This window comes from Xenopus tropicalis, chromosome 4 (assembly GCF_000004195.4).
Source record: "Xenopus tropicalis strain Nigerian chromosome 4, UCB_Xtro_10.0, whole genome shotgun sequence".
Lineage (NCBI taxonomy): Eukaryota > Metazoa > Chordata > Amphibia > Anura > Pipidae > Xenopus > Xenopus tropicalis.
The window spans coordinates 70,954,206-70,980,854 of record NC_030680.2 but is presented as its reverse complement, the minus strand read 5'-3'; the positions used below and the strand labels follow the sequence as shown (position 1 = coordinate 70,980,854).

At 35.1% G+C, this 26,649-nt stretch overlaps 1 protein-coding gene across 5 annotated transcripts in view; it reads left to right on the top strand.

The window, feature by feature from the left end:
* znf536 (zinc finger protein 536) overlaps window positions 1-26,649 on the top strand; it is a 242,912-nt gene that overhangs the window by 27,522 nt on the left and 188,741 nt on the right. For 4 of the 5 annotated variants that reach the window (XM_031900813.1, XM_031900816.1, XM_012962268.3 and 1 more), the window contains exon 2: window positions 15,647-15,714. The exons of the other annotated variant lie outside the window; for it this stretch is intronic. The gene's annotated coding sequence lies outside the window, so the exon portion shown is untranslated. The remainder of the gene's footprint in view (window positions 1-15,646; window positions 15,715-26,649) is intronic. 5 annotated transcript variants of the gene reach the window in all.

The following is a 26,649-nucleotide window of genomic DNA, read 5'->3' as shown; positions in this document are numbered from 1 at the left end:
AGAAATATATGTAAACTATTTAGATAGATACATAGGTAAATAATGTAGTTTGTATGTTTTTTGTCACACATCCAAATGCCATAATAGTTTGAAACTTTTTTTTACCTTAATTAGAAGTTTCACAGGAACGAACGCATTTTTACCACCACCAGTGGCTTTATATAGCTATTAGAAAACACAGATGCAACAGTTCTGTCCAAGGTCTCTTTCCATCATCCAGCAGATTAGACAGGAGATTAGGCAGAAAAGAGAAGAATGTATAAATAATTTGGGACAACATTAATTGCAAAATTTATTTCTTTACTTTTTATGGTACTGACTGTACTGATGTTTCTTTATTGTTATTAATCAGGATTTTTGTAGTGTGAAGGATCTTGTGTTGCCCGTATATGATTGCTTCTAAATAAAAGATTTTAAGGCAAACCAAGCCAATTAGGCAAGATTTCATTTGAAGTGATCTCATTGTTGATATAAGTACAGCTAGTTACGTAGCTGTTAGAGCATGAAGTATTGTGCTGCAAATTTAGTCTTTTGAAGATTGCAAATCTGTCATTTTGCTTTTTTGGGATCAAAGTGAGATTTCCGCTGCAGTGGTTCTTTTCAGCATGTACTGTTACCTGTGAATAAAAGAAATTAAGTTTAATCTTTTCACGTCAGTCTTAGATTGCCATTACAAAATTGATAATTTTCTGTTATATTAACTTTCCTTCACTGATATTTCCTTATTCAAATATAGTATTGGAGAGCCTATTCATTTGGCTATCTTTTTACAGAGGTGTCAGCTGCAGTGGGAATTCATAAATTTGTTGAAGCTAACAGTTTTATGGGATATTGTCAAAAAAGTAGCTCAAGAGTAAGCCAGACAGTATATTGTATGAAAATGGAAGTGTCAATAAGAGGAAAAAGAAGGATATAATATAATGATGTCCATTAAATAAAAAGGTAAAATATTTTGTTGCTACACTCATATTATTTCATTGTATCAATCTTGGGTTTTAGATCCAAACTTTTATTTGGCCATTCCAGAACCATTCCTTAATGGATTTACTGAAACGTTAAGGTCATTGTCATGTTGAAAGGTCCAAATGGTTGAGCTTCAGTCTTCTCACAAACATTATCTTCACGCATTCTCTGGAACAATGAAAAATTCATAGTGTATTCTATGATGGTGAGCTACCCAGGAATATGTCTTCTTGCACTTCAACCAAACAACTGTCCTAGTCTTTATTTAGAAACTTCAGTCTTACCCTGATGTTCATAACAGCATGACGCACCTCCCATGTAGTAGTGGTAAAAACTACCTGTAGGTCCCATAATGAAATACTGATGTTCAGTTGTTTGGTCAAACAAACTTAATGTCTGAGATTTAAATAAGAATTCAAAATAAATTAGTTATTTCAAAATTTTGTTTCACAAAATAAAGAAGAGCTCTTTCAAGATCTTCTCTAACAATGTTCCGAGATTCTTATTTCAAGTATGTGATGCAAAATGCATCTATGTTTAAATGTATATACATTTGATATCCAGTTGTGCTCTTTCTTGACACTTTAGTGTGCCATAAGCTTTTTGATTGTCTCAAAGTGTATTTGAAAGTGACTGAGAAGAGTTTTGTTCATCTTGGGCTTTTCTAAAAAGATCTTATCATAACATCTGTTAGAACTTAGCTATAATAAAGTCCACCCATGGTGTTTATTTTTTTCTTTTAAAGGGTGGTGCCGTCACAAAATACGAGATCTCTGTGAATTATTATTTAAGTATTTTACCTTATAATTTAGAGTTGTGCAGTCTTTAACGTTTAGCATAATGTAGACATTGATTTTTTTTTTAAATAATGTGCCATTGGTCTTCATTGTGTATTTTTATGATTTATGCTTTATTTAGTTTTTTTGTTCAGCATCTCTCCAGTTTTGGTATTTCAGCAGAAATATGAGAATATGAGAGGACCAGCATAGAAAGATAAGTAAAAAAGTAACAATAAAATTGTAGCCTCAAAGAGCAATAGTTTTTGACTGGTCAGGTCAGTGACCCTGTTTGAAATTTTGAGAAACTTTAAAAAAAAAAAAATAAAGCATTCCATAACATACTAAAAGTTAATATAAAAGTGAACAATCCTTTTAATGCTTACTTTGCAAGCCAGAAGTCAATAATATATATATACACACACATACAGTATATTCTATATAGATTTTGTACACAGAAATTGTTGCAATCTTATTTGCCAGCACATTTCTGTACTTTTCTGTATTCCAAAATAAATGCATTATGATTAATGGCTTAAAGGGTGACCTTGGTGACATCCTTGCTTCATACCCATATCAATTACACCATTAAAGAAGTACATTTTTCATATTGTAATCCTGTTCAAGTAAGGCATTGCTCCACAAACATGGTTGGCAACATAAGGCCTTGAACATGCATAATAAAAGAAATAAAATTGATGGCAGTACATATAAGTTATTTGGTAGAGATTACCTCTAACCAAAATAAATAGCATTTAGCTTTTAAGAGAGTGATCATTGCTATTAGGATGAGCTGCACTTTAGCTCAAATGAAACCTGTTCATAACAGAATTTTAAATATACACTGAAAAGAAAGATTATGTCTATCTAGTTACACCATTCCCTGATATATGCACCATGTCAGAGTGCCATTGTCTCCTGGGTATAGACAGAGAGTTCAAATACCCACTATCTCTCCCTTGGTGCTCCAAATGCTCTGCTTTGAAGTTTTTATAATCCATCTGTCATCTTCTAGCAAGGAGGGCACATGTTTCGTACCACTCAATTACAGACTTCTCTTCTGCCTGTAACAATGAGACAGGAAGGAATGTTATGAGTGGTTGAGAGAAACTGTCAGATATATTAAATACCTAGGATGTTATTCCTGTGTTGCAGCACAGCATGGGTTTTTTTCGAAAGACTTTTAGAAAGGATTTGAATTTAGTTAACATGTTTTTCTGTTTTTGTATTTGCCTTAATTTTCTCTACTCTATGTTTACATATTAGTAAATGTAGAAGAGTTGATGTATGGCTTTATTCTAGGCTATTCATATTACATACATATTGTCTTATCTTGCAAAAAAAGAAATACTTCTGGCTCTTTATTTGATTTTGGTTCTCTCCTACCATTTTAATGAACAGGGCCTCTTTTGTGATATATTGTAAAGAATGAAAATAAATATATATTTTTTACATAAAATATTGACATATTATGATATCTGCTGTTCTGTTTTGAAGGAATAATATATTTTCTTTATGGGCCTATTAATGCTATTTTCTAAGTTCACATGCTATCACTGCTAAAGAAATTATAAAATAAAGCTTTAGATATATTAGGCAATAACAAACCATCACATAGACCAGGGATCCCCAAACTTTTTTACCTGTGAGTCACAATCAAACGTAAAAAGAGTTGGGGAGCAACACAAGGATGAAAAATATAGGCTGTGATTGGCTATTTGGTTGCTCCTATGTGGACTGGCAGCCTAAATGAGGCTTTGTTTGGCAGTACAACTGGTTTTTATTCCTCCAAAACTTGCTGGTTGAGGATCACTGACCTAGCCTCTCCCTACAGGACAAAACTGATGTAGTACATGCTGTCTTAAGGGCTCCCTGAACAGTTACAATAAACCTTGTTAATCAACTAATAACGTCATGTTCGTTTACTTTTAACATTTGGTATTGTTTACAGTTGATATTTTTTCCATAAACTGTAATTTCTTGGAACAGTGTAAACTTTTTCAAATGCATTTATTGGGAAATAACAGCCTGGCTTTTCCTCATTTCCTACTAATAACTATTATTGCTCTAACTATTCATTTGTTTCATTTTCTGATCTATCCTACTGCTTCATCTGACTGTTTATTTCCATTATTTTGCAGGTATTAAAGTGGAAACCTTAGTTGGAAGTAAAGAATTATGGGCTAAGGACACAGCAGTGATGACTGCTTTCAGTCTGCATTTTAAATCAGTGAAAGTACCTAACACCATTGTAATCACTTGTTGAGCTGTGAACAAAAATTTTCTGTCTTAAGTGGCAAATGTCACTACTTAGCTGGGTAGGGCTGCAGTACTGGCTTTCTAATCATTTAAGAATTGGTAGTTATTCATTGTGCATTTATAAATGCTACTCCTTAATTTTATTTTTCTAGCAAGCCTTTTTCGTTTTTAAGGAAAGGGAAAGTCTCAATCACTGGGGGGTGCCAAAATGTTAGTCGGGGGGGTGCATAACATTTGGCACCCCCCAGTGATTGTAACTTTCCTTCTCCTTTAATAATCTACCTAAAGTCTTTCCAAGGTTTTGCTCTTTTACAATACATACTGTTTTACAGTAATGGGAGAATTTACAATACATATTTTTTATAGTATTTGCTGTATATTTACATTGACCTGTAGTATTAAAAGCTGTATTGTTAACTTTACATATAAAATCACCAGGGCAAGTGTTTCTGAATTCAATAATATAGGGGTAGTGAAAATGAACATGACACATACTATACAAACAAATGAACAGGCAACCTGTTGCTTTTAATCAGCTGTTTTAAATCATGCAGTGCCCTTAAAGGGGTAGTTCACCTTTAAATTACATTTCAGTATGAGGCAGACAGTGATGTTTTGAGGCAATTTGCAGTTGGTTTTCCTATTTTTTGTGGTTTTTGATTTATTGAGCTTTTGTTCAGCAGCTGTGTGGGTACTAGGGTCTAATTTACCCTAGCAGCTAGGTATTGGTTTGAATGAGAAACTATAAAATATATAGGGGAGGAACCTGAATAAAAAGTGTAGTAATAAAAAGTAACAGCAATAATAAAATTGTAACCTTGCATCAGTTTCCAGCATCAGTGACCCCCAATTGAGAGCTGTAGAAGCACAAGTGGAAGGCAAAAAATGCACAAACTATAAAAAAATGAAGACCAAGGCTAATAATAAGAGATTTATACTAATATTATACCTGGATAGAACAGCTCAACAAAATGGTTACGATAAATATATGTTTTTTGTTTGTTTTTCTAAAATTTGCTGGTTAAGTAAGCCAAATGAATTAATCTTTTCATTCTATATGCCATGTAATTTTTAAAGCTGTAGAGCACAAGCATGTGACAGAGACACCTACAAAATAGTACTTTATGTATGGTTGGAATGCTTTTTGCCATGGTTTGCAATGGTTTTAGCAAACAATGTAGCATTCAGAAAGTTGAATCAAAGAACAAGTGTCATGAGATGACACTTAGACACCAGAGGCCTGGTCATATTATTGTAATCCTACATAAAGAAAGGGGTTGAGGGAATGAGCATAAGGAAAAATTAAGGGATGTCCTGCTTTAAACAGGCCATCAAGAAAAAAAAATGCAAATCATCTTTATTATTTTAAATATTTCATTTTGAAGATACACAGCATATAAAGTTTGGACCAATGTTGCTAACTCTCTCTGCTCTCTCCTCTGGTAGGGGATCACCAACACCACTCACTGTAAGACCTGCAGGATGCCAAATAAGGAAGTCAACTGAAATTGTACTATGCATGCCTTCCCTCTTCTGCTTCATTTGCATATTTTTAACAAGATCAGCGAGCAAGATTCAGCCAATGGGATCAATTAAATTTAAAAAAAACAACAGAGGAAAAAGGCATGCGCAGTACCGTGTTCAATAAGAACTTCCTTATTTGGCTTCATGCATGTCTTAAGGTAGCTTGGAAGCTTTTTGACCCATGTATGGGTCCTCCCTGACCAATATATGGGCAAAAAACAGCCAGGTGATGATCCTGTAGAAGTGAGGAATCCATTGGCTCATTGATATTATCCATGCCCTCAGGGCCTGCTTGTATTGTATAGCCCAATATTGCCTACCTTAAGGTGGGCATATCGGTAAAAGGTCTGCTCATTTGGTGACATCACCAAATAGGCAAATCTTTACATGTATGGCCAGCTTTACAGTGAGTGGTGGCAGAGATCCCATGCCAGAGAAGACAGTTTTTAGCTTTGCTGTTTCACAGCTTATATGACGTGTACCATCATGTTTTTTTTTTTGACACTTCAGACTATTTGCCCAAAGATGAACATCACCTTTAGGGCAATAGTGCAGTCATGAGAGAGTAAAAAGTTTTTATTCTAATTTTAAGCAATTGTTGGGACAAGTCTATGGATCTAAGCCAAAGGAAGTAGTCAGTATAACATAAGGGGAATGAGGCGATGGAAAGCAGATACGTTGATTTGGAAGTTTAGCCATCCAAGAAAGAAAAAAACCCTAAAATCAAAATAACTTTCCAAGGAGGATAGGTGTAGATTGAAACGATCCAGTAATGAAACCTTGCAGTTCATCAGCCAGCTGAAACAAAGGATAGAATGGTGGGCCTGTAAAGGATTGACCAACTGCTTTGAAGAATTCAGTAAGATAAGACCAAGAAGGGACGTATCTTAAGACACATACAATACACAATTTTACTGTAGCAGCCATCATAATTAATGATTATGCAGAAGTGTTTATTGGACATATATTTTGATATGTGCAGTCTTTTGTGATTATAAACAAAGTTGCTTGGTTATTTAAGAAAGTGATGAAGGCAATGGGATTTCCCTTATTTAGGATCAGTATAAATGTTTTTAAGTTTGAAAAGTAAGCCAGTACTTTAATAGATTGGTTCCAAGGTTATATAAATGATTTCTTAATAAGTGGTAAGGTTTTAAACAGCACAGTATGTTTCTGTCATCAGTAAGAGTATTCAGAAGTAAAATATACTGTACATTTTTCACATTTTATAACACATTGCTGTGAAGAATGTTTTTAAAGAAGAAACATTACAATTAGCACTGAAACTTTCACTTGTATAATAACATAATTGTTTCATATACTGTAGCTTATATGTCTTCATTTACACTCAGATATTCAGCTGATCTTTTCTAAACAAACTAGCACCCATCTGCTTCTTGAGACACTCCTGGCGCCTATTCATTGCAAAAATAATACATGTCCTAATGACTTCCACATATTTTGAAATCTCCCTTTTGAAATTGGTCTTGGCAGATTATTTGCAGGTACTTGAGTTGCATCTGTTTGCAATTTTGTAAATGCGGGAGACTTTAATGTTGAGCACTGCAAGAGGGCTATTTTAATCCTTTGGTAACACAGTCTGTCATCAAAAGACACATTTATCTCTTGAAGGTGGGGCAAACGTTCGGTGTTCAGACATTATATGGGGTAACCACCTAGGTAGTCTTGGTGAGGTGTTTGCCAGTTTTTCCATTTGTTGGTTTACCTTAGCTGAATATTACCAGTTGGATACTTTGCTAATGGGATCAGAGATCAGCAAAACAGTAATGCTGGAATAATTGAGGACTTCAGCCTATTATGCTTATTATTTTTTTATTTTTACCATGTGGCTAGCAGCTGACAAAGCTAAGCCGTTTTTATTTACAGTCCAAAACTAAGCCGCATTGTATTTTTTTTTTGTTTCACCTAGTCAGTCAAAAGTGCGTGAAACCACTTTAATGTTATAAGCTGTAGCTTATAAAAGTTATACACCTAAAACCATACAGATTTATTTTTTAGATATAGCATTCATGTTTAGTATTTTTTGGCTTTAAATATATGCTTGCAATCTAGCTAAAGTAAAGCTTCACAGTATTTGCGTTTGGTTATAATGGGCAGTACTACACAGGCACTTTCACAGAAAACATAATTCATCCTGATTATTTGTGATGATTTTTTACAGATATTCCCCTCTTTTCTAGATGTTTCCATCTGTACAGACTTGCAGTATGCTGTTGAAAGTTCCCCATACATTATGCTCAGATGTGTTGATTAAGGTGAAGGGAAAAGCATCATTTAATGCAATTAATTAAACTGGTCACAGTATAACTAATGAACAGTTGTAAACCTGTAAGCCATACCATTTTGCAATGATTGATAAAAAGAACAAACTAAAAACAGATTAACTATTTAGTAACTATTTATAAACTATTTAGTCTCTGGCTTTCAGATAATTTTAACTATTAGGGTGCAATGAACAAATCTACAGACCTAGTTCTATTATACACAAATTATATGTTTCTTATTATCTATCTTTCTTTGATTTTTGGGGATGACGTGATGCTTTATAAAAGGTTGTTTGAAATAGCATTATGGTTTTCAAAATCACCACTGATTTAAATTATGAGAAGCAGAGCCTATAATGGTAAATACAAGCTTGTTTTACAAGCCTGCCAATTTATCCTTAGTGGAACCAGTGAATGGGAAAAATAATCTTTAAAAAATTGCAAATATTCTACTCTGTCTCTTTAATAAATGAAGCAAAAAAGGCACATAAAATTGCTGCAAAGCTATCACCGAAGGAAAAAAGTTATACTGAAATTTTACCTTAATCGTTATTGCCCTGACATATTGTTAAAGAGCACATTATTTGAAGCTCTTGCATGTAGTATTTGTCTACCTAACTCTTTGATGGATGATTCTGGAATTCAAAATTTATGACCTTATAAAACATTTCACTGCCGAGACAGGAAATTCAGCTTTATTATGTTTAGTGATGATTCTGTGTATTTGCATATGAATCTAGTCATGGGTATATATTAATATTAACGAAGAGGGATTTGATTTTTTTTATGTCAAACTGGATTTTCCACATATTCTTTACACAAACGTTGTACTAATGAAACTTTTTAGATGTTTTCGGTGGGCCTAAAAGTAACGGCATAAAGTGTCTCTGACATAATTATGGAAACTGTGAGTGAATAACATTTTTGTTTTTCTTCCCTACGGCAATATTTTTTTTAAGCTGAATTGCATATTGTTCTTTAGCAATCAATTGTTTATTTTCTTTTTCCCCTGACAGAAATACCACCAATTGAGTAATATAAACATATTTTTATGGTGTTGTATGCTTTAAAAGGTTAGATAAGAAGAGGCATAATCAGATCTTATTTTCCTTTGTCCCAGTTTCATTCAAATGAGTTTGTTACATATTGACTTGTAGTGGCAAAAGGCCACCCATCACGGCATCTCTGCAGCCTTCCAAGCAAGCAAGTGAATGCTTTCTTAAATGATGCTAATCAGTCCAGAGAGGCCTGCCCTCTGTCCCAATCACTATTCTGTAATTCACATGTGCTGATAACCTGAAATTGAATGTGTCAGTGTGAAGACTTGTAAAGAGGGGAAAGAAAAATGGAAGGAGGAAAGAAAAGATGCCCTTTTCTGTTTTTGCTTAATTAATAAACATTCCTTGCATATATAACTGTTAGATAGCATCTTTCTTAGAGAACCCCCTTTTCATAATTATACATAATTATATTGAATATACTTGACAGATTACAGCATAGGACTCTGTTTGACAGTGTCTACTGACTCTCCCTTCACAATAAATAAATAAAGTTGTTAGAAAAAAATTGATGTCTATAGAAACTCACCAGCTTTTACTTGCCGGGTTTTTTTCTGGTGACTTTTCATGTGTTTTTTCTTGAATAAATCCCAACTATTTGAGGTTTTAGAAAATGCATGTATTTTTCATGTTCATGGTTCTTTTATGCATTTTTTCTCAAATTGAGAAAAAATACTGAATCAATTTAAATTTAAAGCAGAAATGGTAATTAAACCCAGGACCTGAAACCAGATGTGTTGTGGCCAAACATGGCAACCACTAACCCATCTGTGCTGGTCTTTTTTTGAGATCTTGTATGGTCTGTCTTTGGTAGTGATATTGGGTGGAAATTGGGTAGGGGCAATAAAGAAGAACTAACGCATAACTAAAGAAGTAGGCCCCAGTAGCTCCCCATCTTCTTTTCTGCTGATTCACTGCACATGTTCTTTGCTGCTGTCAGTTACTGAGCTTAGAAACTGATGCACAATATACAGTACTGTATATACAGAATATAAATGTCACAATATAAGGAGGATTAGTAAATAATACAGATTATTAGTTCATGGCAGCTCTGCAACCAATGCAATTAGCATAGGGAATTAATAATCAGCCCTGTAGCATTACCCTCTATGACAGACAATCCTCATTTTCTGCTTTATAATTTTCTATGACCCCTAAGCTTTACTTCTCAAGAGCTACTCAAAACACACTGAGCATGTGAGTGTCACAGACACTTCTAACAGATAACAGTATGGCGATCCTCTGTGACAACTTTGAACTGGATTACTACTGTTGAGAGAGCAAGGAATTACAGGAAGGTCATCTTCCATAGATGACGACTCATTTTAATCAAATAATTCACATTTTTAAAAATGATTTCCTTTTTCTCTGTAATAATAAAATGGTACCTTATACTTGATCCCAGTTAAAACTATCCTGTTGGGTTTAATTAATGATTAAATTATTTTTAGCAGACTTAAGATATGGAGATCCAAATTACAGAGAGACCCCTCCGGAAAACCCCATGTCCCAGTCATTCTGGATAACAGGTCCCATACCAGTAATAATTTAGGCTGTATCTTCTTAGATGGTCGGTTGCATAAAGGGTGATCTGGTGATGGAGATATGTCTGGAAAGCATATCCAGACAACCTCTATATCAAGGACATGGCTGACTGCTTGAATATGGCAAGCTGATAAATATATAGAGCATGCACATCCATCTTAGGCATTAGTGCAAAGAATCAATGAAATCATATATCCGGCTAAAGTTTTGGTCTGGTTAAGTCTATGTTAAGCATGGCCTTTTGATCTACTGGAAGAACAATGTGTGGTTCCTTTGAGCTCCACTGAGTGTACATACTTATATATCCAGCTATATATTGTTTTATATTTGTGTATGTGTGTGTGTGTATATATATATACATATATATATATATATATACATATATATATATATATACAAAACTGAGAGGGAGCAGGCACTCACGTCTTATAAATCACAGTGTGGGTGCAGTATAAAGGTTAATATCACACAAAAATAGAACAGATGCCGCACTCACAGGACTATTGTGAATCAACGTCAATCTAACGTTTCGGCCGTATCCACAGCCTTTCTCAAAGTCTTTTTTTCACTAAGTCCTGTGAGTGCGGCATCTGTTCTATTTTTGTATATATATATATACATATACATATATATATACATACATATATTAATATACATATATGAACACACACTTTACATAAATCTAGTCATTTTTGTGCAGGACTGAAAAGGCAATATTGCTGGTTAAATAATCAACTTTTGTCTGACAACGGAATCAGTTTTAGAGGTGCAAATATGCAGAAAGCTATTTGGAAATGCATCCTCGTAGTTGTCAGGTTTTATTATGCAGGAAGGTGTCATGTTTGTTACGAAGCTGAGTGCAGATGGCAGAGTGGAAGAAATGGATCACTAATTTTAACAATGATTAATGAACAGAGATAGAAAATGAATTACATTGGACTATCGAAGGCAAGAAATATTTTTGTGAAAATTTTGAGTCATCTGCTGCACTGGTCTGTGTAAATTATTTTCTGGAATTCTATATGTTGTCAACAGCTGACTGCCTTTTCCATTATTTTATTTCTTTGCTCTCAAGTATTTTTTGTGTTATTAGAGGAACATAATTTCAAAATACAAATATATTCTGAATGCTCAAGACAAAATACATGTAGCAGCTGATATGATGAGGTTGGTAAACAAAGAAGTCTGGATGCTTTATCAGTTCATAATAAATGCTGGACTGCTCCATTTCTTTCAGCACAATGATTTTCCGAATAAACAAGAGGCTTTTCTTTTAGGTAACCCCCCCCCCCCAACAACATTTACACTGATGTTGTTTTTAAATATGTCTGTATACCCTAGTGAGCTATAAAACCTCATCACAGATTGAACATATGACTTACTAAAGGCAATTCTTGGAGGTATGTGCAGGTTGGTATTAAGATAGACAGGCTTATTAATAATAAGGTGGGTTGAAACTGAAGGGCATATTTGAAAATTGGCTTGCAATCAATGCAGAACCACAGTGTGGGTGTAAAATACTATATGGGTTTTGTAAAAATAGCACCTATATTTAAAATAGAGAACTGTAAATACACAGCACCACTGAAGCTAAACAGCCTTTTACGCCAGTTAACAGCCAGATCACTGTGAATGAGTATGCTGTCTCTCATGTGTGCTTTAAATTTTTCAAACCTCCTTGGTGTGCTGGACCATTTTAGGGTAGGTGTGCAGTTAGAACACGGCTTAAAGAAGTCAGGTATTCTACACTGATTTGGTGGTAAAATTGGTATATATTTGGCAATTTGGCAATTTTAACAGAACAAAAATCTGGATAAATATTTTGTGTATAGTTTGTTTATTTCCCTTTGGCTCCACAGCTTTTCTGGTGAAATACAGCTGTTACTAGGCGGCAAATGAATATACATTGCAAATATGGAATCTATTATCTAGAATGCCTTCTAGTCTTTCTGTAATTTGGAGCGCCATGAGACTTTTAAAAACACAGAAACATTACAAAAATCAGGAAGGACTGTTTTGCCACTGACATTGATTTAGTTTAACTTAGTTACCATCAGGTAAAAGGTTCTAATTTAATATTGCAGAAAGTAAGCAAATCAGTCAGAATTTTTTTTTTTTTTGCTTTAATAGAGCTCTGTATAAAATAGTTTTCTTATATTTTGGATCGTTATGGACAGCAGTTTTTTGATAATAGAACTCAGCTACTTTTAATTAGTTTTTCTTAATTATAAATGTGGAACAGGAAAATAGATTTTTGGAAGCAAAAAAAAAAATTCTGTTGAGTTCAGTAACTTTTGTGTTATACCCACTGATACAAGTACAGGTTATTTAGAATATTGTGCCTTATTTATTAGCATATTTGCATACCCACGAGCAGCTGAGGAGTATGTGTTTGGTTAACAGAATGGGCATTGAAGGAACCACACTGCTTGCTTTATGCCTGCAATAGCCAAATGATACCATGATACCCAATAACCTTTTAATTAGGCATCGTAGACATTAAAGTGTCCTAGTTTTTTCTTGAAAAAATCATTGATTTTAGAATGAATAATTTTTCAGTCCAATGCAAATACTGTACCAAGCAGCAAAATCTGACTTTAGAATGCAATCCAGTTCAACATCTGGGCAGCACAACCACACACAGTAGTTGATGTTTTCTTGTCATCTGGAATTTATTACCAATAGTTTAGAGGTAATATTCCTTTAAACTCAAGAGATTATTCTAATGAAAACAGCATGATACTGTGTCGGATTTGGGCAAAGTAGGCCTACGCCCACCAGAGAAATGTGTGCCAAGGGCCCACCAACCACATTTAAATGTTTTAATGCAACAACTGGCTTATGTAACAAATATATTATATATATATTATATATATATAACAAAGATATTAAAAAAAATTTAAAAAAACTTTTACAGGTTAATACTGAATATAGATCCTTTAACAAATCTGGGTGGCAAGATATGTTTTTATCTAAACTGTTCCTTTATTTATATCCAGTACTTTTTCACACATACAGCTTACCTTAAAGAACATTTGCAGCATTTTAAAGGACAAGTAAATCTTAAATACGTTTTTAGTAACAGGCATAGTTTTAATAAATATGTATGTATGTAGAATATGTAGAAATACATTTTTTGCAGTTATTTATTTTAAATATTTATTCGTCACATTTTCCTGGCAGGATGCAGGCAGCATACTGTACATTTTGCAGTGGGGGCAGAGTACTGGAGATACTATATGGGAATGTGTAAAGCCAGTGGGTGCAAGAGATGCATCTCAAGCATGTAGTTTGTTCATTTGTCTGATAAGAAAGTATGTGTTATATAGATTCGGGACAGGACAGCCACCACTGTTTTTTCCAGATGTTTGGAGAAACAACTTCCCTTGTCTGCTATAGATATATTAGTGCTGTGGTGGCCAGAAGGTAGGTTGTTATCTTTAGTTGGTCGCCAATAGATTTCCATACAAGAGAACTGTCTGCAAGCTACTCTTATAAATGTGCCTCCTTGTCACTTCATGTTATTTCATTTTGCAAAAGCAGTAACTTATAAAATAGGTGTTGTTGCATTTAAATATGACAGAATTGAGATTAATCTCTAATGTGAGAGCAAGCCACATTTTCCACTGCCTTTTAACAGTGACTTCATGGTGGTAGATTTTTTTTATTGGATATCATTACTCAATGTAGATATTGTAAAGTACTGATTGGTGGCTATACAATCAATTATAAACCTAGTAAGGGCACAGGTTATAGGAAATAAAGGCGATGTTTAAATCTCTAGTCTATCAAAAAGCTTTCTTGGTTAAATAAAAGCATAAATGGTTATGCAATTGCCAAATGGTGCTGTAGGGTCACTGAGATTTTGCCTCAAGGAAACTGTGATAATCCAGCAGGGAAAATTGTTCAAATCCCATTGTCCTCTTTGGAAAGTACTTGACTTATCAGTCATGTCACTGCTGTTACAGAATGTGGAGTAGGAATCTGAAGTCACTCCTGAACAACCTATTGACCCATGGGCACATAATGGCAGCCTATAGGGCACATGATGGCATCCTCTACTGATATATTGTCAAAGCTCAGGCAGATATCCAATGTGTTTCTATTCCTGTTTGACCAAATTAGGCAAAGATCTGCTTGTTTGAAATAAAATAAATCTTAAATAAATCTTAATGTGTATGGCCAGCTTAACTGTATATGCCAAAAGCTGAAAGCATGTACTACAATAACATACATTAAAGACTGCCAAACAAAGACCCAGCCTTCATGACTAGTGAATAAAAGAAAAGTTTTGAAGTTTCATTTATATTTGCATTGAATGCTTTCGCTATTTATCTCTTTGTTCCCTGAACAACTTGGTGCTGCAGTGATAGAACTACCATTATAGCCTGAATAAATGGTATTTATTGATTCACATTAACAATCTCATCATTCTTGACTGCAAGCTTTAATAAGCAGGAGCCTCTTCTATCAGTTTGTATTTGTATGTTTTATGCTTTATGCCCCACTCACGTTGTATATTAATACAAAATATGTCTTTGCTTTAAATATTCCAATCTGTGATAATTATACAAGGGTTTGGGTGATTAGTTAAATTCTGTAGTTTTTGCTGTGTTGTCAGATCTTTTAGCACACGATAGGTCTTTTTACCTGTCTCCTTTATAGTTCAACAAAATCACGTAAGAATTCAATTTCAAGCTGTACATTTATGTGTTTTTGTTAAGTTTTGCCTGTGTGTTTTTATGATATTTGCACAACTCATATATGTATAAAATGACCTACTAAACTTTACACTTAAAAGTCAAGTTCTTCATACTTGTGGGAGTCCAATAAAAAAAAAAATCAAATAAAGCAATTTAGGGTTTTCTGTTGCTATATAGTAAAAGCTAAATACTGAGAAAACATATCCTTAACTTTTAAAGAACAAGGTAACTCTCTGGGGAGCCAATTTAGAATGTGACTTAGAGCTAGCGGAGCTTTTCTTGTCTGTTTCTTTTGGCACAGCATTGAAATAGCAGTGGTGGTTCAGATTCCCCTGTAAGCATGAGAGGTGGCCTGCACTGAGCCCATTCTCTGTACATAGAGCTTACATGAGGCCCCGTTGGATGTGAGTTATTAATTTATGCTTTATTTTTTGAAGGAATAGTGTAATATTACTTTCTGCCTGAACTCCTGTTGCTGAATACTTCTTTGTAAGTAAAATAGGTTTTACTAATTCTTTGATCTTTGTTTGTAGAGACCTCCTGAGTTAACGGCAGCATTAGACTAGTGATTCCAAACTCCTAGCAAAAGAGTGCATCAAAGGTTTGTAATGTAGAAAATAGCTGACTGTGACATTTATACAACTTGTTTTAACCCTTTACTCCCAATGATCATCCTGTGGATCTTGCTTATTAAAACTTAGGATATGTGTTGTCCAGAAACTGACAAAACAATTTAAAATAATGGAAATATATGTAATACTTCTTGGCCATTATATGCATGTTTCTTTCCTAGCTAAATAAATAAGTTGGAACATAACATATGTTTATAGAATCCAGCACAATTTTTGTGACACACACCCATGCATGATGAATATTGGAATCACAGTGAGGCATTTTACATTGGCTGTGTAATCTGGATCCTGTACCTGTATTGTATTCATCTAAGGCAGTGTGCAAATACTCTTTTTTCTCTGTTTTTTTTTTCGTTATTCCCTGATTCATGCTTTTTGCCCTGCAACTTCACTAGGTACTTCAAAAGTTTTTATTGTTGAAAGACACAGAACATAATTTTACATTTAGAGAGGGTCTGGGGTGAAGAAAAGGAATGTTTGTACTAGATATAATGAGCTGCTGCAGAAAAAGTCAAACAAAATAAAGTATTACCATATTACAGTTTTTTTTAAAGGACCAGTAACAACAGGGAAACAAAAGCCCTAAAATCAGCTCTTAATCATGATTGAAGAATAGTTTTAAAATTAAGTATGCACCTTAAATTATATATTATTTACTAGTAGAAAGACATATAATTATATAAAAGGGTATTGTATCCGTATCAGAATCCATATATTTGGGTTCAGACCCATAATTTAAGCATTCACGTCCTAATTTATACATTTATACAAAGTGACAATATGTTTTCTATTTATCCATTTTTGTCTTTTCTTCTTTTTCAAATTGAAGTCTTTCTATCACTCCATGTCCTAAAGAATTCTAGCATTGTTTTACCATTAAACAACTTTCAAAAATAATCTTTGAGTGCTTTTACAACATAAAAATGTAAGTGACAGCAGGAAATGCTGCAGAAGTCACGCAGCTCTCATCAACATTTTTTGCAAATGAAATTCTGAAAAAAAATTCAAAAGAGTTTTTTAAATTATGATAAAAATCTGCATTTAACATAGAAAAATGAAACTTAAATTTGGAATACAGATGGCTTTTATTTGAAGGTGTTTTAGAGGAGGCATTGCATATGTTATCTAGGGTTCCACTGAACACAAGAGAATAGATGGGGTAATATTCCTACAGTTTATAGCAAACATTCACACTTCAAATGCATATCCAATGGGGAGCTTTGGGTTACAGATCATAAAGGGCACATTTATCAACATCTCTAATTAAAAAAAGACTTGAAAATGTTGTATGTGCACTTATTTAATAACATAAAACCTCAAACCCCCCCAAAATTGATCACTTATGAAAATGTGTCAGTAAAAAAACTGGAACGCAGTGAAACCACATTCTACCCCTAATTTTAAATGAGTGCCAATTTAGAATTTATATTGAAAACCTAAATTAAAAAATAGCTTGAAATTTGAAAGCACAACTCTTATTGATTTTGTTTCAGAAACTCAATTTATAATTTTTGCTGCAAAAACCTCACAAAAAACTCAAATTCGAATGTTGATAAATCTGCCTAAAAATGTAGTCCTCGAAAATGACCACTATATTTTTTGATTTTCCCCTTGTGATTGTTTAATGAATGCTGCATTTATATTCAGTTTTATTTTCCCTTTAGCTTCTATTAAGGTGTTATTCAATGGCTCTCAAATTGAGGATCTGGTGTCCTAGCTGGACTTGGTTTGGGGGAAAGGGGAGTCCGATGTGAAGGGCAGTTGGAGTAAGATGTTTGAGCAATATATTTACATTATTTGTTACATAAGATACAGGTATGGAATCTGTTATCCAGAAACCCGATATCCAGAAAGTTCTAAATTATGGAAAGCCTGTCTCTCATAGACTCCATTGTAATCAAATAATTCAGTTTTTTTTTAAATTGATTTCCTTTTTCTCTGTAAAAATAAAACAGTGCTTTGTATTTGATCCCAACTAAGATATAATTAATCCTTACTGTATGCAAAATAATCCTATTGGGTTTAATTAATGTTTTGTGATTTTTTTAGTAGAGTTAAGGTATGAAGATCCAAATTATGGAAATAACAGAATACCCTTGGTCCCAAGTATTCTGGATAATGGGTTCGATACCTGTACTAGCATATTTTCATATATCTTTTAGTTTCTTATAAGCCAGTTATGAGGCCATTCCAAATGTTGCAGTGGGACCTTGACCCAAAAAGTCTGAAAAACTGTGGTGTTACTGGCTTAAAATTACTGGGCAGTGTAGCCTGCTGAGCATCCTATATATTGAGCTCTCTATAGCAGGAGCAAGTCCCTACATTTGTTAGCAGTTTGTTAGAAAGGTCTACAATTGTAGCGTATAGTGACCCTTTAATTTCATTTCATTTGTATGCAAAATCAAAAGTTCAGTAAACAAATGCTTATAATAGTAATATGCAGTGTTAGTCTCACTTATGTCCTGTGATAGGATTCATCTATATTACAGCAATCATCTGTTCATAGAAGATCTCACATCTGACAGCTTGCCATATTGGGATCAAAACTGACCTTGAATTTGCTTTTGTTTTCTCAACTATGTTATTGGAAAGCAAATGAGATTATGGAAATGTTATGGGTTGTTTCCTAATATATGCTGACTAAAACACATCTGATATACTGAGGAAGGTCACTAAATGTATATGTAAAACACCTACCATAGATTAAAGAAGTGTTGTCTAGTATAGTCACTGTTTAAAACATATTATTGCTCTGTAGAACTGAAAAGTAATTGTAGAAGCATTAGGCCCTACTTTGCTTTACAGCAGGAATAGCAAACCTAGCAGTACTCTTTCTGTTGCTGCTAGCTATGGAAGGCTTATGGGCATTTTAGTTTTACAAAACTGTGCTGTATGCTCGAGAAGAATAAGAGCTATGTCACACATGTAATTTTTTCTCAAGTACACATTTTTAGGAAAGACTTGTCATTCATGATGCTACCTTCATACACAGAACAGTTACATTTTTTCTCTATGGAGAAAGCATTTTTTATTAAAAAAATCCTATAGTTGCATAGTTACTTTGGGTTAAAAAGAGACAAAACTTCATTAAGTTCAATCCCTCCAAACGACCGCCAATGCTTTAATTAAATTATTTGTTATTTTTTGTGGTTTCTGAGATATTAGCAGTTTTTGTTAGTTTTAAACTGCTGATAGCAGAGTTTTAGCTGAACAGCACTTTTTGATGGTCAGAGTGTCAAGGACCCTAATGGTCTGTGCACTTCCTGTACAAATATGGGATCCATTATCCAGAAACCCGTTATCCAGAAAGTTCCAAATTACGGCAAGGCCATAGACTCTATTATAAGCAAATACAGGTATGGGATCCCTTATCCGGAAACCCATTATCCAGAAAGTTCTGAATTACAGAAAGCCCATCTCCCATAGACTCCATTATAAGGAAATAATTCAAATTTTTAAAAATTATTGCTTTTTTCTCTGTAATAAAAAAACAGTACCTTGTACTTGATTCCAACTAAGGTATAATTAAACCTTATTGGAGGCAAAACAAGCCTATTGGGTTTATTCAATATTTAAATGATTTATAGCAGAATTAAGTCATGTAGATCCAGATTACAGAAAGAGCCCTTATCCGGAAAACCCCAGGTCCCGAGCATTCTGCATAACAGGTCCCATACCAGTAATTCTAATTTTTAAAAATTATTTCCTTTTTCTCTGTAATAATAAAACACTACCTTGAGCTTGATCCCAACTAAGATATAATTAATCCTTATTGGATGCAGATCACTATTGGGTTTATTTAGTTTTTAAATGATTTTAGTAGACTAACAGTATGGAGATCCAAATTACAGAAAGATCCATTATCCTGATTTTAGGATGCAGATCCTATTGGGTTTATTTAATCTTTAAATGATTTTAGTAGACTAAAGGTATGGAGATCCAAATTACAGAAAGATCCCTTATCCGGGAAATCCCAGGTCCCGAGCATTCTGGATAATGGGTTCCAAGCCTGTACTAAATTCACGATACAGTTGCTGGCTCAGTTGAACCAAAACCCTTGTATTTGCAGTCTATAACATGCTGATGTCTCAGAAACCGCTTAAATCAGAAAATGAATATACTGTAACTCAGAGAAGCATTCTGAGTAAATTTACATCAATTTCTTTTTTGAATTTAGATTCCCTATCACCATAGCTGTGGATATATATGGCTGTTCAAGAAGTCATCCAACCTTCTATTGAAGGCTTCATAAAATCTGCTATCACATGGCAGGGTATTCCACTACCCTGCTGCCCTTAACTAGAAGAACCATTTGCTATTTCAAATAAAAGTTTCGTTCTTAAGGTCTAAAGGGGTGGCTTCCTCTATTCAAAGCAGTTTTTAGGGCTTTGAGTTCAAATGTTCAAATTTGTGTTTTATGAAATGTGTCCCTTATTTGGTTACACATTCTTAACATTGTAAAAAAAATCACTAATGCAATAATGCACCAGAAGTGATCACTGTGGGATGTTATCCTAATGGTGTCATTTACCACTTTGCATCTATTGTAAGATGTTTAGTTGAAAAGTGCAACATTATAACAAAGATGGTTTGTGTGTGTCTATAACATGTGACAATTTAAAGACTGATGACCTGAACAACCTGGTAATAAATATCGACATTTAGGTGCTGATTTACTAACCCACGAATCCGACCCGAATTGGAAAAGTTCCGACTTGAAAACGAACATTTTGCGACTTTTTCGTATGTTTTGCGATTTTTTCGGATTCTGTACGAATTTTTCGTTACCAATACGATTTTTGCGTAAAAACGCGAGTTTTTCGTATCCATTACGAAAGTTGCGTAAAAAGTTGCGCATTTTGCGTAGCGTTAAAACTTACGCGAAAAATGCGCAACTTTTCGTGTAAGTTTTAACGCTACGCAAAATGCGCAACTTTTTACGCAACTTTCGTAATGGATAGGAAAACTCGCGTTTTTACGCAAAAATCGTATTGGATCCGAAAAATTCGTAAAGAATCCGAAAAAATCGCAAAACATACGAAAAAATCGCAAAGTACCGATCATTACGAAAAAAACGCAATCGGACTCCATTCGACCCGTTCGTGGGTAAGTAAATCAGCCCCTTAATGTTGTGGAGTTGTATGTAAATAGAAAGAAATGGTTTGGTTAGACATGCATGTTCACTCATTATTCTCTTATTGCTTTTCATATTGTTCTCTCATACATCCTGGATTTCTTTTTTCACTTTTTCTATTTTTTGTAAGATCTCTTGTATTCTGTCAGTTGTCTCACATCTCCCTTGGTTTTTGCCAACAGCTCTCCTACTATACATGCCTGTTGCTGATTTGCTACCCATGAACACTATGTTGTCATGTTTATTGCCTACTGTCCACCATATTTTTACCACTTCTTACATTTTCCTCCATTTAAAGTTGACAGATGGCCAGGAGTATTACTGTATTTTGTTTTTAATCACTGCAGGAAAAATCTCCCTTTATGTACACAATTTATTATTATTCTTGGAGGTACCAAATCAGTCATTCAAAGAGGCCATGCGATTCATAAATCATTTTTGTATGTTCTCAGGTTTGAAAGTTAAAGGAACAGTAACACCAAAAAATGAAAGTGGATAAAAGTAACTAAAATATAATGTGCTGCTGCCCTGCACTGGTAAAAGTTGTGTGTTTACTTCAGAAAGTCTACTATGATTTATATAAATAAGCTGCTATATAGCCATGGAGGCAGCCATTCAAAGGAGAAAAGGCACAGGCACATAGCAGATAACAGATAAAACACTATTGTATTCTACAGAACTTATCTGTTATCTGCTATGTAACCTGTGCCTTTTCTACTTTTTTCCAGCTTGAATGGCTGCCCCCGTGGCTACACAGCAGCTTATTATATAAATTATAGTAGTGTTACTGTAGCAAACACACCAGTTTTACCAGTGCAGGGCAACAGTGCATTATATTTTTATTACTTGAAAGCTCTTTCATTTTTTTGGTGTTACTGTTCCTTTAACTAGTTGCAAAAAAAAAAGTTGCAATTGAACCAGTTAGGGATCCCTGTAAGTGTAATTTAACCCAATGTACCATTGCAGTTGAAGAAATATTACTCTTAATATACACATAGTGAGGTGGATGCTTTATGTGAAATATGCAGTTGCAATATAGTCTTCATTAGGCCCCTTTCCTACTCTGGTAAACTGAGGCTGATCCAAAAAAAGCAAGGCAGCTGCGAAATATGGCATTTGCTCCTATTTAAAAACACATATGAATCTCTTGGTCTAGTCTACCAGCAACAGTGATCCTGAAGAAACAGCTGCGTAACATTTGGAGTCTTGTACATTATTTCTTTTGGGCTGTCTAAGTGTTGCTGTAACTAATATTTGGTGTAAAAAGGGAGTTTATCACTCGGAAATGCAGCACTGCAGTTTTTTAACATTTGAACCCTTTTTTTGCCTGAATTATTTTACACACCATCAGTGTTCTTCAGAATTAGTTGGAGTTCAGATTAGTTGCTTTTCCCATATGTGTGTTTTTTTTTTTTTCAAATATCCTGACATTTTTGGGGGACGTTACAGTTACTGACACAAATTAGCTTTGTTGTAATAGGCACATAACTGCTAATTGTTTAATGGGAGCATGAGGCAAGCAATCATCCTTTGATAAATGACCCCCCCATACCAAAAACTGCCTTTGATGTGAGTTACCTGTCATTTTTCCATCAGGTAAATAAGTGATTGTTGACCTTCCAGGGGCGCCGCTATTTCCCTAATCAGAACCTGAAATCTGTATAACAACACTTCATTTATTTGATAGACAAAAGAACAATTGCTCTTGAAGTAATGTGATTTCTAAATAGACTGTGCCTGTCAAAAAATAAATGCATTAGAAGTAAAATGTAGCTCAAGGAGACAATTAGCAAACAGAGGTGACACCGTTAACAGGTGCACCCATTATTCCCAAAGCTTGTGGCAATATATTCACGTCTTTAGGCTGATGGCGGATCATGTGATGGTATGGTGAATTATCTTTCTGCATCATCTGATGGAGTGGAGCTGCTGCTACTGCACTAACAGATCATTTTATAATGCGTGTCTCAGATGATATGGTAGCTGCAGATATCCTCTCCCCAGAAAAAGTGGTTTGATTTGAAAGTATACTATAAAATGCTATAGACTTTTATAAGAGATCTACACAACATTTTGTATCATTACCAATGCATTTGTTAAATGCTTTTGTGCCCTGCTCAGAGTTCATATAGATTACATGCCTGATTACCAGGGTGTGCTCAAGATGTGCTCTGATGGTGGTTGCTGCAGTGCACATGTGCCTAAATAAATGTGTGTACATGTCATTTTGATGAAGAACACCAGAAATGATGCCAACCAGACTTTCATTGCATTAGCATTTGATTCACATTAAATGTTCAAGCACAGTTGCGTGTGTTTTAACACATTAGCCACAACTGTGTCAGGTGTATTGACCCTTCATGACCACAGAAGAAGTCAATCTAATTGTCTAATTTATCAAAAGCAGGGATTAGTCATACACAGAATGCTTCAGTAAATGTTTAGTAAAAGATGTTGGAAATTTTGCATCATTTTTATAGATTTAAGTGGGAGATTCTTTAAGGCAATGGCATGAGTTTTTAATCACTGCAGTACTGTCATAAAGAACTACATCAATCAAATCACCCTTGCTTTCTGGCAGCAACTTCCTCTTTAGCAGATTGGGAAAAGGGCTGTCTATACCCTGTACTGTTTCATTGAGCAAGAATTACTTGAGAAGTCATAAGTGCCATAGAAAGCATGTTTCCCAGCTTTGCTAAAAACATTACCTGTCCTGTTTTTCATCCAGTGGCTAAATTATTGTTAAATGACAAATAATTAAACTTCAATACTATTTTTTTCTTCCCTGTTCACGGGCGACTAATCTCCCCGAAATGCCATCCCACCGGTGCCTTGAGAGGAAACTTCCGTGATTTCACTGAAATCGTGCCGCCGCATATGCCATCTCTCCAGCGATTTACATTTTCGCCAGTTGGATGGCATTTCGGCCCGCGAAAAGGGAGATTTGTTGCGGGCAACTAATCTCCCCGTGTGCCAGAGCTCTTAAGAAGTATAAAGAAGGGGTGCTAAGCTGTAGTATTATAAATTGTAACAACAGTAATTGTTGCTAGCGCCTGCAATGAATCTACTTAAGATCTGATTCCCAGATGTAGAACTTTTAAGGTTTGCATTTGGGATTTGGAAAAGAGGACGAGTTTTGTTCGAGTTCGAGTTCGGTTCGAGTGTTTGAAGAGTGCAGTATTTAATTCTGCAGTAGACTTGTACAGTAATGCATGGTATATAAGTGTCTTTGTATACATGTAACTAATGATTATGTATGTGTAGTGCCTATTTTAGGCCTTACAACAGGGGTCTCAAACTCGCGGCCCGCGGGCCATTTGCGGCCCTCGGTACAATATTTTGTGGCCCGCACCAACGCTTTCTCAAAAGCAATGAATGGATCGCGATTTTTATTGCGATTCAAGGGATAATGCAAGTTATTATGGGAAGACGTTCTGTGTGCACAATTAGCTGCTAAGGAGCTAATTGTGCACACAGAACGTCTTCCCATAATAACTGTTATGATGGCATAACGTCATTTCCGCAATCAGCAGCTCCCGCCTGCCGTGCCTTGCATTATCCCTTGAAAGCCAATTTTTTGTGAAATCCCTTATGCGGCCCAGCCTCATCCTGACTTTGCCTCCTGCGGCCCCCAGGTAAATTGAGTTTGAGCCCCCTGCCTTACAAGTTTCCAATCTCCAACTGTAAATTTCATCCATGGTTGTCTCACAGTGTTTCTATTTAAAAAAATAATCTATACTTGTTCTCTTGGCACGTATGCACTGCATGTTTATAGGGTGTGCAGAAAAAATGTAAAATAATTAGAGCTGATTTGAATCTTGCAAAGTGTGATTGAAATTAAGATGAGTAAATGAAGGCAGACGCAAATCTCATAATTTACATGTTGGAGAAGAGAGAATATAAACTTCATCGTTTAAGTGTCTGTTTATCAGGAAGAACGTATTAACACATGCTTCCTGTATACTATTTTTGGCATCAACTTTGTGAGAATTTTTAAAACTTTATTCACTTGGTTAATCTTTCTTTTATTCTGTATGTTACAGGACCCAAACATGCGGCTTTTCATGTTTGATTGATTGTTAATTATTGTAGATTTAAAAAAAATTGTATAGTGAAACTAAATATATTCTAAATATAAATGCTCTGGTGAGATCCAGTACAATCTACTGCTTATGGTTAATGGCACAGGTCTTTATCTCTGCTGGCATAAATATATCAGCAGAAAGAAGCTTATCCACTGCCTTCCATCCCATCTATGTGCAGTAACAGGCATAGGACCAGTCTGTGTGCACACCAACAGACTGTATTTTGGCGCATAAACATGAAAATATGCATTTTCTTGTTGAAATCCACTCTGCATGTGCAATTACCATCAAATCCTGTGCCCATAGATAGAGGGGGTATGGAGATAGGCTTTTCTTGTATCTTCTTTCGTTTCTTCATTCTTCTCTTCTGCCCCAGGCCAATGCACATGTGCAGTAGAATAAAAAAATGTTTGGAGTTTCATTCTACTGAAATGTGGAAGAAGATAGCGATGAATGAGCTTCTACAGAAGTACTCTGAACCAGTGCAGTTTTTAGGAAACTGCTACACCATCATGGAGTCTCAGTTAAGGATAATTATTGCTGGGAGGTGCTTACAATTTGGCACCACCCAGTGAGTATACCTTTCCTTCTCCCTTAAAGGAACAGTTACAGCAAAAAATGAAAGTGTTTTAAAGTAATTAAAATGTAATGTACAATTGCCCTGTGCTGGTAAAACTGGTAAGTTTGCAACAGAAACGCTAGTATAGTTTATATAAATGAGCTGCTATGTCAACACGGGGGCAGCCATTGAAGTTGGGAAAAAGGAGAAAAGGCACAGGCACATAGCAGATAACAGATACGCTTTGTAGAATATAATGGGGTTTTATCTCTTATCTGCTAAGTAACCTGCGCCTTTTCTCCTGTAAATGGCTGCCCCCCGTGGCTACACAGAAGCTTTATTTATATAAACTATATTAGTCTTTCTAAGGAAAACACACCAGTTGTACCAGTACAGAGCAGGATTACATTATATTGTAATTACTTTTATACACTTTCATTTTTTGGTGTTACTGTCCCTTTAATAACTCTCAAATAAGACACACATATAAATGAAGCAATGAAGCTGAGATACAAATAACAAGAACCCTTATATAGATGCTCTTAAAGGAGAAGGAAAGGCAAAGTCACTTGGGGGTGCCAAAATGTTAGGTACCCCCAAGTGACTTAAATCGCCTACCTTTTACCCCGGGCTGGTGCCCCTGTACAGAGAGAACAGCACCAGCCCGGGGTACCTGTAGTGCTTCCTTCTTCCTGCTTCAGTGCGCGCGCATGCGCAGTAGAGTGAAAAAGCAGAAATTCAACAGAGAAGTCGGCTTTTCACTCTACTGCACATGCGCCTGTCTTTAGTCGTTCCAAAACGCAGGCGGAAGGAGGAAGCGCTGCGCTGCAGGTACCCCAGGCTGGTGCTGTTTTCTCCTAACAGGGGCACCAGCCCGGGGTACAAGGTAAGCGATTAAAGTCACTTGGGGCTGCCTAACATTTTGGCACCCCCAAGTGACTTTGCCTTTCCTTGTCCTTTAAGGATGTTGTGTATTCTAGTTGCATATTGAAAGCGGCATCCTCTGGTGACCAAGTGGTATATTTTCATTATTTACTTTTCCATGAATGTAATTATTAAAGTGGAAAAATACATACACACATTGTTAAAGCAGAGAGCAGAGCCCAACTGGTATGTAGCATTCCAT